At 41.1% G+C, this 19,581-nt stretch overlaps 2 long non-coding RNA genes across 3 annotated transcripts; both read left to right on the top strand.

Moving 5' to 3' along the window:
* Nucleotides 1-208: 208 nt before the first annotated feature.
* On the top strand, nt 209-7,902 carry LOC121856505. Its single transcript, XR_006086995.1, has 3 exons — nt 209-7,170; nt 7,317-7,376; nt 7,645-7,902. It is a non-coding gene; the product is annotated as an uncharacterized LOC121856505 (long non-coding RNA).
* Nucleotides 7,903-8,986: 1,084 nt separating this feature from the next.
* Nucleotides 8,987-11,305, top strand: LOC121856494. Of its 2 annotated transcripts, none has more exons than XR_006086991.1 (5): nt 8,987-9,197; nt 9,560-9,606; nt 9,893-9,977; nt 10,379-10,528; nt 10,761-11,305. It is a non-coding gene; the product is annotated as an uncharacterized LOC121856494 (long non-coding RNA). The 2 variants fall into 2 exon arrangements; XR_006086992.1 differs by having other exon boundaries at nt 10,379-10,553.
* Nucleotides 11,306-19,581: the final 8,276 nt, after the last annotated feature.

Here is a 19,581-nt window from a genome sequence, read left to right as displayed (position 1 = left end):
GGCTCTACACCTTACCTCAACACCAACACTCATACCTCCAGACCGACTACACACCTCAACACCACCTGGCTCTACACCTTACCTCAACACCACCTAGCTCTACACCACCTCACACCATCTTACTCTACACCACCTGGCTCAACACCATCTTACTCTACACCACCTGGCTCAACACCATCTGACTCTACTCTACACCACTCTACACCACCTGGCTCAACACCATCTGACTCTACACCACCTGGCTCTACACCTTACCTCAACACCATCTGACTCTACATCACCTGGTTCAACACCATCTGACTCTACACCACCTGACTCTTAACACCACCACTTGGCTCACACAAGTCTGAACTTTTTTAAAGTGATAATTGATTCTATGATGGCAGTACAGTACAGATCACACTACACCCACAAGAACTGAAACACGCCTCATGAGTTGAGAGGCTACCAACTAAGCCATTAACTCTATATTATCATTAATTAACAACTATACATTTTGAGACTAATCCTTAATTATATAAAAATGGTTATTACTGTTGTATGGCTGCACATCAATGACCATATCACTCGGTAAAAGCACTAAGAATGAGCTACAGAGATAATAACAGATTTGATTTATACTGTCATGTCACTGTAACATCCTTATAACCAAAATTAATTCACTTTACCCAAGCTGTCATCCTTTTAGTATACAAGTTTCACTTATATTAGTTTTTGAGATACTTTTGTGAAAGTATGCTAACATAACTTAGCATTTAAACCAATTACAAGAGCTTCATTTCTTTAATGTAACAATAATCATCAATGTGACAGCTTGTTCCTCAAACCTTTGAACTTATCATTCCCAAAATCTATCAGCTTCTTCCTTTACCTATAAGAGTTTTGTGTATGGTCTTACTGAAATACCCAAAGAAAAATTTTTTTTGTACACATGGTGATGCCTACAGGAGAACAATGCTGTATGATAATTACTGTATTTTCCCTGAACTTATTTCAAGTGCAGAAATTTAAAAAACATTAGATCTCTTTAACAGTACTGTATTGTGTCTGGAAGATATACACCACACTGTGATGCTTATGTACTGACATTTGCATCTGGGTATTTACTAAGAATTACCAACGTTGAGCACAGGTAATATGCATAACCACAGAAGGGTTTAAGTATATGAGCCACATAAACTACCTGATGGTAGCTGTTCTGTTGGTAAAACCAGAATGGGATGTTCCTACCCCTCACCACTATAAACCCAAGGCACCAGCCAAGAAAATGCAGCAGAGACCAGAGGATGGACACACCTCAGATAACTCAGTTGCCATCAGGTATGTTGAAGTAAAGTTTTGTTGCTGGATGCCCTTCCTAACAGCAACACACAGGGTGAGAACAGCTGGCAAGGCAGGGTCGCAACTCCCTCAGGTAATCACACTACCCGCCTACCTGTACATGTATGGGTACACTAATTTTTCTCTCCACACTAAATCATTAAACGGTTAGTCTCTTATACATAAAGTACTACTGTACTTTGGAAATAGCTGTTTTTACCTAATTAGCCTAGTTACTAAACATTTAGAGAAAATATATTTACAGTACTATGACCTTTACACCCCTAACAAGCTTCCCTTCTGACTTCCTAATGAGAAAGTAGTTAATCTAGGTTTTTATGCCACCTGACTCGTATGCAATTTGACTACTCACCCACTTCTTAAATAACATGCTGCAGATGTCCATGTTCTCCATCACAGAAAATCAATGATCTTTGGTCAGCTTACATGGGAGACTTCATGAGTGAGGCCTCCCTTCCCCTGGCCTGTCCATATATGAGGATTATCTCTACCAGCAACCTACCTTTCATGGTTAGGTAACATTTCTCATCTAACTGAGGGTCGAACACATCAAAACTTGCCACAATAAAGATTAATAATGAACTAGAACAAGACACAACTAAAGTTTCCTTCCAGTAAGTCAAAGTTAACTTTCATTATGTCAGTGTTAAATTCATACACCCTCCACTAAGTTAATTAACATATGGGCAATAAACCACAAAGTATCCAAATGATGCTCTACACCAACTCATCTCCACCTGTAAATGTTACAAGCATTAAAACACTTTATTATATGAAATATTTATTAAAAATAACATCTATTATGTATACAACAAACATTACACTTGTTTTAATATTCAACTTTCTTTTTTACAAGAGAAACAACCAGTATCTGATACTGTACACATAAAACTTATATCAGTCTCATAATAACTAGTCTATCTTATGTTATCATCAAGCTCCACATTAACAAAGTTCACCGTGGGTTTATGCCTTACAAGTGCAAGTTTTGCTCCAAACAGTTCAAGTGCCAATCCAATCATAAAGAACACGAGGCGAGACACCGGGGACTTCGAGTGCGGCCTGAAGTTCGCCATCGGGTCGTCCCTGGAGCACCACGGCGCGGACCGGCCGTTCTCCTGCTATCGCTGCGGCAAAACCTTCAAGGCCAAGACTCATTTGGAGAGGCACGTTAAATGTCTGCACCTACAGGAGAAGGTGGTGTGTGTGTGGTGCTGCTCACTTCAACAACTGGAACCTGAAGGTGCACATGAAGATGCATCAGGTATCAGCTCAAGACAATGGCCGCATCTGTAACATATGCAAGTGTATCTTTAGGAATAAGTCCGGCCTTATGGTACACATGCGTAAACAACACAACACTACAGCCCTCCGTTCACCACACAAACCCGACGCACAGACTGACGCGGCTCACATTGACACCAGACAAGACGGCTCACACAGGCACGGCTCACACTGACAAGACATGGCTCACACAAACAAGACGGCTCACACAGGCACGGCTCACACTGACACCAGACAAGACACGACACGCTGACACCAGACAAGACCAACTGACCACAGACGGTACTTTAGAGTTAATGAACGAGGATCCATCTGTCACAGGAGACAACATAACAACTATAGTCATACAAGATGGATCTTTACCACAGTTCAGTGATGGGTGTCAGCCAGAGCTCATCTATGACAACTTCTGTCAGGACACCTCCATGCATACCTTTGAGTTGTATCCTTGTGGCGAGTGTGTGGTGGTGTTCCAGTCTGAGGACGATCTATTGACTCACCACCACACACTATGAGGGGTGACTGTTGGTGGTCTAGACACACACTCAAATTCATTTTATAGAGAGGTCGGTTTCAGTAAGTTAGAGGAAATGGGATAACGGAGGTGTCTTTGAAGTGATGAGAAAACGGACTCTTCAGATGAAGGACTCCAAATAAAGCAGAGTCACATGTTTTGTGAGCTATTGAGCGTAATACGAATAATTTGATTTTGGCGTTAACTGACGTGTATGACCGTGGTCGTTACACCAAGATTAGTTTAAACCAGTGAAGATGGAACTATAGTACAGGGCCACTCTGGATACGAGAATGTGTACTTTGAAAGATTGGAAAGTAAAAACCCACACATTAATTTCGTCATTTGTCCATTGGGTTAGGTTGTGAAGAAGTAGCACTATTTTAAGATGAATAGAACGGTATTTCCCGAAGCGTTTAACAGCATCAAGTACAGTACAATATTTGAGAACCATTTCTGGACAAACAGCAGACGTAGTAGAGATTTTATTATACTCTGGGTTTTGATTCAGTAAAAGCAAGGATTTAGATTATTCCATAAAATATAAATAGAATAACTTTATTGGTTACATATACTGTATATTCAATATGTACACGTTTGACTTTACTTACACAGAATGTAATGCAATACAGCTCACGACCCACAAAAGGGGTAGTAGAAATAACAAAGACGCTGGAAAGCAGTTTCTTGAAGAGACAAATTGCTTGTAGTTTAACACTAGAAAACTCCCTCAAAAGCTGTGGGAAGGATCCACTAACCGCGGTAGAACCGAGTAGGAAAGTAATTGTTGCGATGGAGTTCTCCAGCAACAGGTAAAAACCCAAGACAACGTTTGTAAAAGCTCCTAATTGTTCTTGTGGTCACACTGCAGCTCCCTCGGTCATATAGGGTTCACGGTCGTCTAAGGAGCGTGTTCTAGAAATAGAGTAAAAAGCAAGAAGATTAATGAAGTGTTAGCCTGGCGGAATAGTTTAACGCAAAATTTATGTAAAATGCTTAATTAAATTAATATCAAGACTACTAAAATTTACCTTTTCTTGTCAAGATTAAGTTCAAACAATAACTTCCCATTCACCAACAAATAATTTACAAACAAAATTTTTCAACATACACTTACACTACTGTACAGCAGATGTTGTAGCGTCGTCATGTACCAGTGTTCTGTGTTCACGTCCGTCTACCAGGCTTTATATACAGGCGGCCCACACTCCCTGACCAATCACAAGCTGTTTTAGGTTAAGTTTTAGCCAATGGGAACATTCCCTTGTTATGACGTCAAAGTGACATCATGCCGAAGCTAAACGCCGGCAATGGTTGTTTGATGACGAGTAAACGATTGAAACTTTATTGTGACAAGAAAGAAGTGTAAAACGTGAAAGGCAAATATTATGAAATGGTATGCACCGCTTTACTTATCTTGGATAGAAATTGTGAATATATTACAAGAGCAGCAATATTGGCCTCAGACATTGTTAAGAGACATATACAATAAAATAGTACTATTGTAATCTAAAAAAAGTCATACAATTAAATAGAATAGCCTAAAAAGTTAATATGACGAATAAAATAAGATGACAAAGTACAGTGATAAAGAGAGAAAAATAAACCACTGAGTTAATATTAACCTTTACTTGAAATTGACCAGAAACACTAAAATTAACAAAAGACAGACATATGTTACAAGAATGGAGAAGAAAACCTACACGTTACAACAAAGTAGAGTAGAGTGGTGAGCAGGGCCGGGAGTGGGCAGTTGGGGCCTCCACATATTACAATATTTTATGTATTTGTTTAATCATTTGGATTCTTTGTAAATTTCATTCTTTAAAATTCATGTTTATCACGTGATAGAAGTTAGACTAGCTAATACTTGAAATTGACGAATAGCTGGTTTTCCTATGAACCGTATATTTTTAATGAATGCTATTGTTTGTGTTGCTAATAATATGATATTTTGAATTGCGGAACTCGTAGATGTTTAGGTTCGCTTCACTCGCTACTCCACCCTCTTGGGGTAGTTATAATGAGGGGAATTATTATATAACATTTAGTATCATGTGGATTAGTAGACGTAACATTGTTATAATTAAGTTATAAATATACTATACTGTACGTAAAGTATTTTACGGTAAACATTACTCGGGTCGTGACTTGACCGGTGATAGTTGTCACCAAGGAATGGAGATGTAGGGTATCTTGTTATTTGCATCTTGGAAGGAAACTTTATTGACTACGATACTGCCACTGTAGGCTGTGAGTTGCTATCATAACTTTTTGGTTTGGTAGCTTATCACAAATTGTGTGGTCCCTATGGTGTAAATACCCAAGAGCAGTTTATGTGGGATAATCCCCTCGTTTGGTTGTGACGGTGATGACCGGAGAAGAAGTTCGGTTGAGCAGCGAGTCGGCGTCAAGGTGGGGTATATAAAGGGTGAACCGGCAAGGATGCATCAGTTACAATCCGATCCTTGTGTCTGGTGCTCGTGTATAACGACATAACAAAGTGTAGTTTGTGAAGAAGAAAAGAAAAGTAAAGTATAGTATATATATATATTCGTGTTTTGACATTTGTTCGTTCGGCTGTTAGTTTTGTGCTTTCGATATGTTTTCTTAAACATTTTTCTGTGCTTTTTAACACAAGTCATAGATGTATTTGATTTGAGGCCTGTGAAACATATTTAAGATCTGTGTTTGTGGTTAACTTGGGAGCTTTTGAAGGTGTTCATAATTCAAGTACTCGGAGTACAGATTATTTAAGTTGAAATGGTAGTTTAATTGAAATAAAATCCTTTAAGTGTGTATCGTGCTAAGTGTTTGAAAAAGTTAATAGTGTATTTTGTGAAATTGGCGGAATATGTTGCGTTTTTGCAAGAAATCGTGTTGTCATTTCGTTGATGAGTGACGGAAAGTGAATTCATGAGCATGAAGATTGTGTAGTAAGTTCATTATTGAAATATTCTCTCGACCTGAAGTTGTTTGGATGCGAACTTCAATGCAGTTTTAAGTGATGGTGGTGGAATCTTGAAAATGAGTGAGAAGAAAAGAAAGCTGTAGCATTTATGTGTGCCTTAGCTTGGACAGTTCATAGTGATAAGTGATCGTGGTGGAATCGTGAAAATGAGTGAAAAGGAAAAAAGATGCAGCATTTGTGTGTGCCAAGTAGTAAAGCATACTGGTGTGTGCGTGTGTTTTGATGCGTATAGTAGAAGATTGGAGGTGTTGTGCTTATAGTGATCCCTTCAACCGGAGAAGTAGGTAAGAAAATAAATCTTCCGCCAGCGACCTTTTGGTAAACGAGGGGTGAGGGCAGGTAAGTGACTATGGATGTTGAGAGTTTATTTAGCGAGGTAAAGATAGGGATTTGACATGAGCGTTAAGTTTGAGCCAACTAGCGTGGGAAAGGTTGATTTTTGCAGAGACGTGACCGGCACAGAGGTAGAGCCAGAATTTAGAGTTTAGGTGAATGAAATTTTTGAATGGGTGTTGTGTTTGTGCTGTTATATACTGGAGGCTATATAATGGTACTACACTCTCGGTTGTGTGTGTGTGTGTGTGTTTATGGTCGTATTTTGTTGTCGTAGATAGAGGCGAGGTAAGGTGGTAGTGTGCCGTCTGTTATGGTTCATGTGTTAGTTTTATACGCAGACTACAGTGTTATTAATTGTTATTGTGTATGTGCTCTTGTTTCATTAATTTAGACTTGCTTGTTGTAAATTTTCAAGTTGAGTGGTAAGTACTGTTTTCTGAAATTGTTTATTATGGTATATGTGAATTCATTGTAATTTGACATTGATTGCTGTCGGAAAGTCATATTTGATTTGTTGCCATAGAATGTAATATAACGTCAAAATAGTAGTTAAATTTGGTTAGTGTTAGATGGGTTTTGAGAAAGTGATTGAAAGCTGAACCTTGATGCCTTTTATTGCAGGTGTACGGAAGGCTTATACTGTGGAATAGAGAAGAGAACGTGGCCTAAGTTTGTAGGTGGTGGCGAGCGCGTCTACACTTGCGGTGAGGAAATCGTCAACATGGTATTTAAAATGGAAGGTGTAGCTGTTTTTGACTAAAGAGAAGTGGTAGCTGTAATAAGAAAATTGATAAGTGGTTCATGGGTAATATATTTGTATTGAGAATTAGTGTAAGTTTTATAGGTTGTGTAATAAATAAAATTTTTCAGGTTGTTGTTGGAGGTGGAAGGAGCCGGTATTTTTTGAGGTAGACTAGGGAATAGTGATGGGTAAGTGACGTTGAAGTTTCTAAAATAGTTATGAAAATTGAACTAGATTTGTGGTCTTGTGCCGTAGAGCAATAGAAAGGTTAAAAGTTGACATTAAAATCAATGATTGTGGCTTGAGTTTGGTAATGTTAAGTTTAAAATGTTGAATTTTGTGCCTCGGCTGTAGATTGAAGCAAATGTAAATGAGTTTTGATAAATTGAGTTTTTTGTATAGTAGAGGTAGTGAGAAAGTTTTGATAAATGGGTAACGAGTGACCTTTTTTTTCAGGTTGGTGTCGGTTCCCTAGTGCAGCCAAAAGTGCCTAGTTTATAGTAGACGGGCAAGGGGAGACTTAAGTGAGGTGTATAAACCTGTGAAAGGGCACTACTTAGTCGAGGAACCGTAGCTGACTGACGCCCGCCTCACAAGGGGTCACAGCCGAAGTGGGGGCGCCGGCGGTAGTGCGGTACCGCTCTCGCCTCGCAAGCGAGACGTCTTGGGTTCGATTCCCGGGCCGGTGGAAAGTGGGTTGGACACACTTCCTAGACCCCCCTCGGTCCCTGTTGACCTAGCAGTAAAGTAGGTACCCTTTGTAAATCGAAAGTTGCGAATTCGTATTTGGGGAAAGTGGTCGGAGCTAGCCGACCAAATTTTAAAGACTGGAGGGTTGTACGCCCTTGACAAAAAATGCTATGACCCTTTAGGCAAGTACAAAATTGGCATGCTGCCTAGTTGGGCGGTGTAGGCGCTTGTGCCCTTGACCTTGCACTTGAATAAGGGGGGGGAGGGGGGATGCCCCTCCGCCCCCGTGTCCAAAAAAAAGTGTGGTAATGAGAAATCGAAAAATGGTAGAGTAGAATATACTGTAGAGTTGTGTTGACTGTATCGACTAACGAAGAGGAAGTATGGTCGCCATGCAGAGGTGGGGGAGAAGCCGATGTTGGAAAGTAGCCAAGTGTTGTAACCAGTCGTCCTGTGCAGCATGTGCTAAAAGGTAATGTACACTGGTTGAAGGGGGGGGGGTCCGTTTGATATGAAAATGAAGAGGGACTTTGGTTGTCGTTAGTGATGTGGTAATTGTTTTCTACAGGAGTTGTTGCAGTCCAGAAGACGTGATTGGTGTGATAATGGAGAGGGATATTAACGTTCGACTGAATGAGAGCCAGTAAAGATGTAAGTATTGTTTATTGAAGTTTTAGCTATACTTTGTTTTAATGTGAAGAGTATAGTATTTGTAACACTTACGTATTGTTTTTCTGTTTTCATGTTGCCGTTGGAGGAATATGGGCGAATTGTTGGAGAGGAGTGCTACCCTGAGAGATTGGAGCGCCTGAAGTTGCCTAGCTTATACTACAGACGGGCAAGGGGGGGACCTAGTTGAGGTTTATAAGCATCTCAAGGGGCACTACTCAGTCGAGTGTCATTACTTGGAGCTGGCGGACGCTCGCCCCACAAGGGGTCACAGCTCAAGATTGAAGAAGTTGCAAGTCCAGAAAACCGTGAGGGCAAACTTTTTCGGAGTGAGTGTTGTAAACTCTTGGAACAATCTACAAGAGTGCTGTGACGGTACCGAGTGTGAGCTCTTTCAAGAGAAGACTTGACCAACACTGGAGCGGGTTCAGGTATATTGAGGAGCCGGTGCATGCCCAGTATTTGCCAACAGTGCGTGACAGAGACGTGACCGATCGCCCGGGCGGCTAGCGAGCCGACCTTTTGGTGAAGAATATCAAGGATAAGAGACGTGACCGGTCGCCCAAGCGGCTAACAAGCCGATCAGTGGCGAAGAGGATAAAAGGACACTGGATACGGTGATGTAAAATTGCGCAATGTATTATTTGAAGGTGAGTTGTTATTGTATTTGAAAGTTTTAGGTAAAGTTTGTTGTTTGTGAAAAGTTGTTGTATAAGAGGCAAGTGATATATATGAGTTTTTTCGGGTAGCAGTACCCATTGACTCGGTGATAATGCTAGGGATTGTGTGTTGAGGGGTATGAGACTTGCTTTGACTGCAGTTAGCCAGAGGGCGCGAAAGTGTGTGGTTTATACTTGAGACGGTCGAGTGTTGATACTTGGCGCTGCCTGTGATATTGCCTGGGAGCACATGTGAGGAGTAGTTGGTGCAATAGGAAATGAGTTAAGTTGTTTATGGATAAGAATATAGAGTTGAAGTGTGTGTTTGGTAATGAAATAATTTGTGTTTTCAGGTTGTGGAGGTGGAAGTGCAGGTATTGACTAATTGGACTACTGATGGGTAAGTTGACTTTGTATTTGAAAGTTGACAAGAGGTGATCGGAAAAGTCAAATCGAGTAATATGAAGTGTTGGCCCTCTGCTGTACTGTAAGTAATGTAAACAGAAAGGTTTTAACGATGATGGAGATTTAGAAGTTTTTTTGAGTTTTTGTTTTAGTTTGTAAAATGTGTTGGTAGAAGCTTGTGGTAAGCAGTGTGAAGATTAAAGTAAGTTGTTTATATAGGGCGTGAAAGGTTTTTGAATTGTTGTGGTGGGAACTAATGTGTTGAATTGTTTGTTTTTAAGGCCGGATTGGAGTTTTTGGAATGGTAGGCGGCAGTGATGGTGGAAGAGGCAGTGGTTACTCGGCGACGGAGTTGGGAGCGAAAGGGTAAGGAGCCGATTGTTTGTGTTAAAGAGGAAGTGTTTGTTTGAATTTGGGTAAGATGAAAGGTTTGGAAGTGTAGGGGCGGGAAGGTGAATTTGTTGTGGGTATGTATTGTAATTATATAGAAGTTAGTTGGTAGCAGGCTAGTATTGTTGTTACACACTGGAGGCTGTGTAATGATTGGTACTAGCCTTGATGAATGGTTTGTAGTAGAGTATGTATATATTGGTAAGAAGTTGGCATTTGTAGCGGTATAAAAGGAAGAAATTTGGTTTTGGTAGACATGCCTAAAAGGGTTTGATTTGTTGTTGTAGGCATAAGGGAGTGTTGTTGATCGTGAAGGAGAGTGGATGCATGAAGCTTTTTGCAATGGTGTTTATTATGGATATGTTTGTTTTTTTCAGTGGAGCGAGTGGTGTAGGGTATGTTCCTCGTGGTAAGAGTAAGGAAGGAGACGACCAAGTATTGTGCATTTACCTCGGCAGTTACGAAGAGGATGGGCCGCGAAGAAAGGAAGAGGCACGTCGACGACGGAGCCGGGAATAACCGCGCAGGTTGCTCCATACCAAGAGTGTTTTTGTGGGTGAATTATTTGAGCAATGGGAAATGATAGTTTGCCTAGAAGTGTGGCCGTGAAGTGTATATTGTAGGTAGTATAAGAAGAGCACCACGAAGAGTTTACTGAGTGCGACGAAGCCGACGGGTGCACTGCCTCGTAGGTATAATGCATTTGATAGAAAAGGCCATTACGAGTTGACCTCTATTGTTGTTTTTTCTCGGTTTCAGATTGAAGCGACGGGGCGTAGTCGCTGTAAGGAGCCGAGAAGATGATGTCCTGTGAAGGTATAGCCGTCGTCCCTGTGACTGGAGCCGAGAAGAAGGCGTCCTGTGAACGTATAGCCGTCGTCCCATTGACCGGGGTGTATGGAGCTGAGAAGATGGTGTCCAGTGAAGGTATAGCTGTCGTCCTTGTGACTGGAGCAGAGAAGGCGTCCTGTGAACGTATAGCCGTCGTCCCATTGACCGGGGTGTATGGAGCTGAGAAGATGGTGTCCAGTGAAGGTATAGCTGTCGTCCTTGTGACTGGAGCAGAGAAGGTGTCCTGTGAACTTGTAGTCGTGTTCCAGTGACCAAGGTGTATGGAGCCGAGAAGATGATGTCCTGTGAAGGTATAGGTGTCGTCCCCGTGACTGGAGCCGAGAAGATGTCCTGTGAACCTAATAGCTGTGGTCCCAGTGAGGGGTGTATGGAGCCGAGAAGATGATGTCCTGTGAAGGTATAGCCGTCGTCCCATTGACCAGGATGTATGGAGCCGAGAAGATGGTGTCCAGTGAATGTATAGCTGTCGTCTCTGACTGGAGCCGAGAAGATGTCCCGTGAACTTCTAGCCGTCGTTCCTGTGACTGGAGCCGAGAAGATGTCCTGTGAACTTGTAGCCGTGTTCCAGTGACCGGGGTGTATGGAGCCGAGAAGATGATGTCCTGTGAAGGTATAGCTGTCGTCCCTGTGACTGGAGCCGAGAAGATGTCCTGTGAACTTGTAGCCGTGTTTCAGTGACCGGGGTGTATGGAGTCGAGGAGATGATGTTCTATGAATGCATAGGTGTTGTCCCTATGAAGATGATGCTTGATGTACTGTAATGTATTATATTGCTAAGTGTATAGAATATATGTATTTGAGTTGAATTTTGTGTTTTCTTTATTGCCTGATGTGCATTTTGAGTGACACATAAGGTAGAAGACGACGACAAGTGATTCGGCACCAGAAGAAGTGGAGCGACATGAGAAGATGAAGGTAATGTGTGAAGAATTGAGATTAGTTAATGTAATATGATTATATGTAAAGTAAAGATGTTGAAATGCATCATTGAGATTAGTTGATGTAATATGATTAGTAAAGTAAAGTAAAGATGTTGAAATGCATTATTGAGATTAGTTAATGTGTTGAATAATTTGACTTGTATTATTGTGAGTTTTAATGGTGTTTTTGTTTCTCCCTTTTCTGACAGGTACACGGGAACACATGTGGTGTTGTTTAGAGTGTTTATTGAGTAACAAAGGTGATTTTTCAACTGAAAGAGAGTAGTTATTCCTCATTGGTTGTGAGTTGGTGTTTTGATGTTTGTTTGCAAACAAAAGCTCGGACATTGTCGATCTATCACACGACAATAGTCCATAGACACGATATCTGTGTCGAGAGCTTTACGACTAAACCTATTGTCGGTATCGACAATATGGCTAAAGTCTGTTTGCAAACAAAACATTAAAATACTAACTTGAAACTAATTTGGAATAACTACTTTCTTTCGGTTGAAAAATCACATTTGTTGCTCAATAAACACTCTAAAATAACTTATATAATAAAAAACGGGCTGCCAGAACCTATCTTAAAAAGATGAGGTTTTTCGAAAAATCCCGTTTTCTGTTCAACTTTGAAATTTTCCAAAGAAAATGGGAAATTTTTATCTGGTTTTCTACGGCTCAAAAAACTCCTGTTTTCTACAATGCCAGCTGTCTATGAAATCTTGTTTTTGTTTTGCAAATCTAATATGGCTGTATGTTAACTTATGAAAAATAAAGACATTGATTATATGCTTTCTTTTATTATACATTGAAAATATTTCTGTCCACATACTGTACATAAAAAAAATTCTAAGTCCACAACACATGGGGGAAAAAACCAAGTCCACACAATGTGAAAATTATTCCGAGTCCACAAAGGATGAAAAAAAAATTAAGTCCACACACATTGAAAAAACTAAGTCCACAAAGGATAAAAAAAATTCTAAGTCCACAAACATAAGAAATTTTTTCTAAGTACACAAAGGATAAAAAAATACTTAGTCCACAAAGAATGAAAAATATTCCAAGTCCACAAACATTGAAAAAAAAAACTTTCCACAAAAGATAAAAATTATTCTAAGTCCACACACATGAAAAAAACTAAGTCCACAAACAAATGTTTAAGTACACAACGGATAAAAAAATACTAAGTCCACAAAGAATGAAAAATATTTTAAATCCACACAAATGAAAAAAAAAATCTACAAGATAAAAAAATTTCTAAGTCCACAACACGAAAAAGTTTTCCAAGTCCACAAGGGATAAAAAATTTTCTAAGTTCACAAACATTAATTTTTTATAAGTCCACAAAAGATAAGAAATTGTTCTAAGTACGGTACACAAAGGATGAGAAATTTTTATAAGTCCACACACATGGAAAAAAAAACTATGTCCACAAAGGATGCAAATTTTTCTAAGTTCACAAAGGATAAGAACTTTTCCTAAGTACACAAACAATAACAAATACCAATTCCACAAAGGATAATAAATTTTCTAAGTCCACAAATATTATAAATTATTCCAAGTCCACAAAAGATAAAAAACATTCCAAGTCCACAAAACATCAAAAATTTTCGATGGCCTCACACGATACAAAATATTCCAAGTCCACAAACATTTCAAATTATTTTAAGTCCACAAATATTCTCAATTATTCTAAGTCCACAAACGTAATAATTTTGAATATTTGTGGACTTTGAATAATTTATTATAAGTCCACAAACATATTCAATTATTACAAGTCCACAAAACAAAAAATATATTCCAAGTCCACAAACATAATAATTGTTTAACAAGCCCACAAAGAATGACAAAAATACTAACTTCACAAAGATTACAAGTCCACATACATGAAAAATATACCAAGTCCACAAACAATAAATTTTTCAAAGTCCACAAAGGATACAAAATTATTCCAAGTCCACAAACAACAAATTATTCAAAGTCCACAAATATTCTAAATTATTCTAACTCCACAAACATAATAAATTATTCAAAGTCCACAAACAGAAATTGTTACAAGTCCACAAATATTATCAATTATTCCAAGTCCACAAAACAAAAACTATATTCAAAGGGCTGTGGGGTATGAGATGTTTGGTTCACACTCACGATGGGATGGAGAAAGGAAACTCACAATGCGCTCTCTATATACATGTTGTATTGGATGTACAATGCAGCTTGGTGCTGGAAAGGCAACATGGTTACAAGCGTGATGTAGAGAGAGCTGGTTGGTGAGGACGCTCAGAGAAGGACAGCTTGTGGGTCGCCATGCTCGCCAGCGGGAGAGAGGACCGCCAGGCAGGCGGAGGTGTTGCTAGCTGGTTGGTGTAGGTAGAAAGAGAGAGTTCACCACGAGGTCAGGTCTTAAATAGCGGGGGTAGGCGTGACTTAGCAGTTGACCCCCGCTCCGTGGTGTATGGCGGCGCTGGTTGACCTACACCACGAGGCATACACTGGGGAATTGGTGGGGTCAGCTAGGCAGCGACAAACAGCGTTTGTAGGGGAGAATTCCACTACAGGGCAAAAAAACATTCAAACTCAAGAAACATTATAAATTATTCCTAGTCCACAACACATGAAACACATTTTCCAAGTCCACAAAACAAAATATATTCCACATCCACAAATAACTTGCATATATTCAAACATAATACAAATCCAAAACTTATTCAAAGTACAAAGACCTCCCGTAAATTCCACCAAAATTATACGACTCAAAAATGATTACGAGTATACCAATAACTGGTAGGCTACATTACAACAACCATAACAAATTGCATGTCAACAAATATTACAAGTCCACAATTAACTTTAATCAATTCAAACAACACAATTCAATCATTTTTAACACTCCACAAGTGACTAAACACAATTTTCTTTTTACGAGCCCACGCGTCAATACGACGACAGACAAATAACTCGACGATATTACAACTGTGCCCATTTATAACATTACAGACAATTCCCTAATATTTAAAGTCCACAAATAACTTCAACCGTTTTATACGACCATTCAAACGACAAAACACATTCAAAGAAATCACAACAAAATATTACAACTACACAATTGACTCCATTCAACTTCAAAAAGTAACTACACCACAATAAAACATTTTCATTCGCATCAATTTTACACCATTAACTTACACTTTCCAACATCTCCACCTCGACCATTTCACAATAAATGACCGGGCACACGCAAAACGACAATTCGTAGTCGCCATTTCTCGACGCGACTGCGTATTCGCGCGCCAGAGGACAAATATTTCAGACTAAACACATTACACGCATAATAACTTAACATTGTTATTATTATTATCAATAACAATTACTTTACAAATCAAAATACACCTCTTCATTTATTCAAATATCACCACAATATCAATTTCATACTCACGACATTTACAAACACATTTATAACAACGCCAATAAATGAAATCGACACAAAGCAACAGAATACGACAACAAATTACATTTCCAACAACACGCGTATAAACGGACACAACGACCGACGGAGGGAAGAGGAGAGGATCGACACCAATGGGAGGGTGACAACGAACAGGATGAGGAGGGAGTGACACAAACACAAAGGGGGGAGGAAAACGAAGGGACTCGCATTCAAACACGGGGACGAGGAAACAAGGACAGATAACACGAGGAGGAGGAGGGGAAACGGCAACGGGAGAAAAGGGACACGAAGAAGGAGGAGGAACGAGAACGACGACGGAGAGCCGGGGGGAAAAGAAATAAACGAAGGGAGGGGTTACAAAATAAACGCCGTCCTCGTATTCCTTCCCCTTCTCGTCCGCCAAATTTAAGTATTATGCACATTAACGATACACGCGTCGACACGAACGCAACTACACGCGTACTTCGAATGCCACAATTACGTACGAGTATAAATCGATGCCTAATAAACGACACGCCGCTAATAACCAAAAACGCATTACAGCCGCATCGCGTATTTCCTCGAGTACGTGTCGTCGAGTCAAAATGTGCACCCGCACGCATTCTGCGACCGTCCGCTCTCCCGCGAACTGCCCCTATCGAACCTTCCTACCATTTAAAACCTACTCCTCTTAACCAACTCTACTTCAAAACCGCTCTTTACCCATCTCCCGCATATGCGAATCTCTAAGTCCGTAACTACTGCCGTACCTCCGAGGCTTCCCTCTGTCGGCCGCGGCGTCTACGCGTCTCAATGCGCAGCCGAGCACACAAATCGCCATTTCGCTACTCTGTGCCGGACGCTCCCCCGGCTTGACGCGACCGCTCGACCCGCTTACCTACTGGCCCCCCTTCCCACTGACTTACTAGAAGAATTTCAAGTAGCAAAACGCCTGGACAAACTAAAAGTAAAACACTCTACCACCCCCATTGACTTACCAATGAAACTCTTCGAGGAGTTCTCCCCGGAGCTTGCCAAACCCCAGTGCTCCGTCGTCGATGCTTCTCTCGGTCGAGCCGGATGCCCAGCTGACTGGAACACCTCTATGTATCACCAGTGCCCAAGTCAACCAGCCCACAATCCTTAAATCAGCTTCGACCTATTGCAATCACCCCAATATTCGGCCTAATCTGTGAAAGTTTTGTGTTCGACTGGGCTTATGCCGATATTGCGTGAGTCGTAGACCCTCGGCAATTTGGCAACGCAAAAACTTCCTCCTCCACTCGCCGTCTCTCTCGATTACGTGTACCGCCGTCTCGAGAGACGAAAAACGTCTGTAGCTGTCGCCTTCGTTGATTTCACTAGCATTCGACCACAATATAATCGTCGACAAAGCTATTGACCTCGGACAAGTCTTACACCTCGGCTTGCACACTTCCTCGGTGACCGACGCCGAGCCGTACGCTTCCGAGGGGCTGTCTCCGCCTTTCGGTCACTCGCCTGTGACGTCCCCCGAGGCACCGACGTGGGACCACTCTGCTTCCTCGTGCTCGTCGATGATGCATCAACAATTCTGCTCCCGACTATACCGCCCTTCGGGATTTATTGAACGGTCTCCAAAACTGGGCCACCAACAACCGTGTCACCATCAACCATACCGAGACCGCGGTTATGGACGTCAACCTTTCTTCCGACATTGTCCCATCACACTCCGGGTTGTACATTCCACGAAGCTCCTCGGCGTCACCACGGACAACAAACTAAATTGGAAACCACACGTCGGTGAACTTGTCAAATCCTCCGGTTTCAGTCGACTCGAGTTCCTGCACCCGAGCTCCTCGGTGTTTACGCAACATTCGTACTTCCCGAGCTCGCCTATGCCTCCCCCACCTGGTCTTCCTCCCTAATGCCACACAACGTAAACACCTAGAACAAGTGCAAATGAGGGCATGCAACATTATTCTCTCCCCTTCCTACTCCACATATCAAGAAGCGCTCAACACACTGATCATCACCACGACCTCATCTGCAAATTTGGTAACGAGCTTCTACGCCGGCTCCTACTACCGCCCGAGATCTCCAGCCCGTACGTGCACGAACCGATCGCTATAAGAACAGCCCAGTCCCAACCATTGTAAAAATTATCAATAACTTGTAATAAACCAGTGTATTCACTCCCAGTAAACACTACTCCTTGCACTGTCACTATGCTGAAATGCACTGTAGTTTGAGCTTTTCCCCATCTAGTTATTATATATCTTATTTATATCACTTATCTTACTTGTATATTATTTGTAATTCGAAACCCATCCCCCAAATATGTAACTGTATATTTTCAACCTTCTGGCTGCCAACCTCTTTCAATAAACCGTTAATTATTATTATTCACGTCTATTCTCCGACTTTCCTCGTGCCCCCGCGTCGTCTCCCTCTCCGTACTTCCCCCGCATTCCGTGTCCGTCCTCCGCCCCTCTTTCCCGTCCCGTGAACAGACCGCGATCGACCGCAGTCTATATCCGCAAATACCTGCACCCCCCCCCTTTTACGTATTACTCTCCTAAACCGACATTTACTCGATTCGTCGTCGCCGCCCCTTCTGCGTCCGGTCGTTCAAAGACGTCGTCGATTCGATCGTCTCCCGCGACCGTGCCGCCGATCCTCGACTCGTCCCTTCCGCAGATTTCCCCGCGTGTCCTCTACCGCGCGACTTCTTCCCTCTTCAAAATCCCCAGCGCATCCATTTCTCACAATTACGCCACCGCGCCGACCGAGCGATAGCGCGCCGATTCCTTTCGTGCCCTGCAAAATCTATCGATCCTTGTCCCTCCCACCGTCCTTATCGCCTTTTACTTTATATCTTCACTAATATATAACTACTACCTCAATCTATTTCCTTTACTCTCTCTCTTTCTAAATAGTCAGTCCTAAACAACTATCTTCTAATTCTCCCTTCTCATAACTCAACAAAATAGTCATCAGTTACCTCAACAACACCATCTTATTCATCTATGTCGGTCCGATCTGCCCCTTCTTTTACTTTCAAAATGCGAGCGTCGTCTCATATTTGCGCTTCAATTATTTGAGGACGTATCCCGCCGCCGGTGACCTGCGTGCCGGAATTCCGCATTAAATGACATTCGAAATGCTACGACCTATTTGCTAAATGTCTACAATGATCATCTTGTCAACAAATTATTGCAAACCCCTAGTCATCACAGGAAACATCTTCAATAAATTCATTCTCACTATGTATCGACTTCCAAAGTCGGTATGTAAAAACAATACTACAAACATTATAAAAGTCATTACTCTACACAAACAAAACGGGCATCAATTTTACAAATTAACTTCGTCTTTAAAACATTCAAACTGGACTGGCACAAAACATAAGTCGCGATACAATATCGACACGCGTCTTCTTCTGCATCGACGAGTGTATTCTTCCCGTATTCCGCGGTGTCTTCCTCGCACGTCCGGCGATATCTTCGTCCGCAATTGACGAGTGTCTTCGTGGCGCGTCGAGCGGCGTCTTCATCCTCGGTCGACGGTCTTCGTCCGAATCGGCTCAGAAACGCTCTCGGACGCCGACTGTAGAATCTGTCTCCGTTCCCGTCTCTAACTTGCATCGGCTCGCTCGTCCACAACTGAAACAAACAAATTACTATAAATATATATATATAAACAATTATCTACTAATAAGAAATTAAAGATTGCAAACTGTAGGCCTACAATTCGGTTAACGAACAAAAAGTCAGTTGACGAATTTCATACGAACCGACCTCGACGTGTTTACGCTTGCACTGACCGGGCAACCGGCCTTAGTATCAGTCCGCCAATACATTAATCGGTTCTAGGGCTTAAATTCCTTACTATTTTACTAAATATCAAGAAGTTTATACTATTCAATAATTCTAAAAGTTTAATATTCAATTTTTTAGTCATTTTAACAATTATTGAACATAATTGAAGGTAAAGTGACTAGTTTAATGCGCAGCATCCAGCCTCTTACTACAGCAAACAGGCATTAGTGTCTCTCTGTTTTCACTGGAGGTAACATCTTGCTTGAGACTCTCTTCAACTAAACGCTTTTTTTTCTGAGTTTCCAAGCAAATTATTGGTCATTTTGAAATATATTTTACATATTGACAAAATACAGTATAATGCAGTGCAGTGTTGATTTAAATAAATTAATCTTGAATTACACCAAGAGAGCTAAAATTTTATGGGTGAAATGTCGCCATGGGGTGACTTCTCTTCTTCCTTCTCCTCCACCCCCATTCTAAATCCCATCATCATAATCCAGGAGCCTTCTACATATACACCTCAAAGTAAGTGAACTTTTCTACCATTTTTGTTGAATTTAGGAAATTTTCGT

This window comes from Homarus americanus, unplaced genomic scaffold (assembly GCF_018991925.1).
Source record: "Homarus americanus isolate GMGI-L3 unplaced genomic scaffold, GMGI_Hamer_2.0 scaffold51458, whole genome shotgun sequence".
NCBI lineage: Eukaryota > Metazoa > Arthropoda > Malacostraca > Decapoda > Nephropidae > Homarus > Homarus americanus.
Note: the sequence above shows the minus strand (reverse complement) of the source record. Positions and strands in the feature narration are given on the sequence as shown.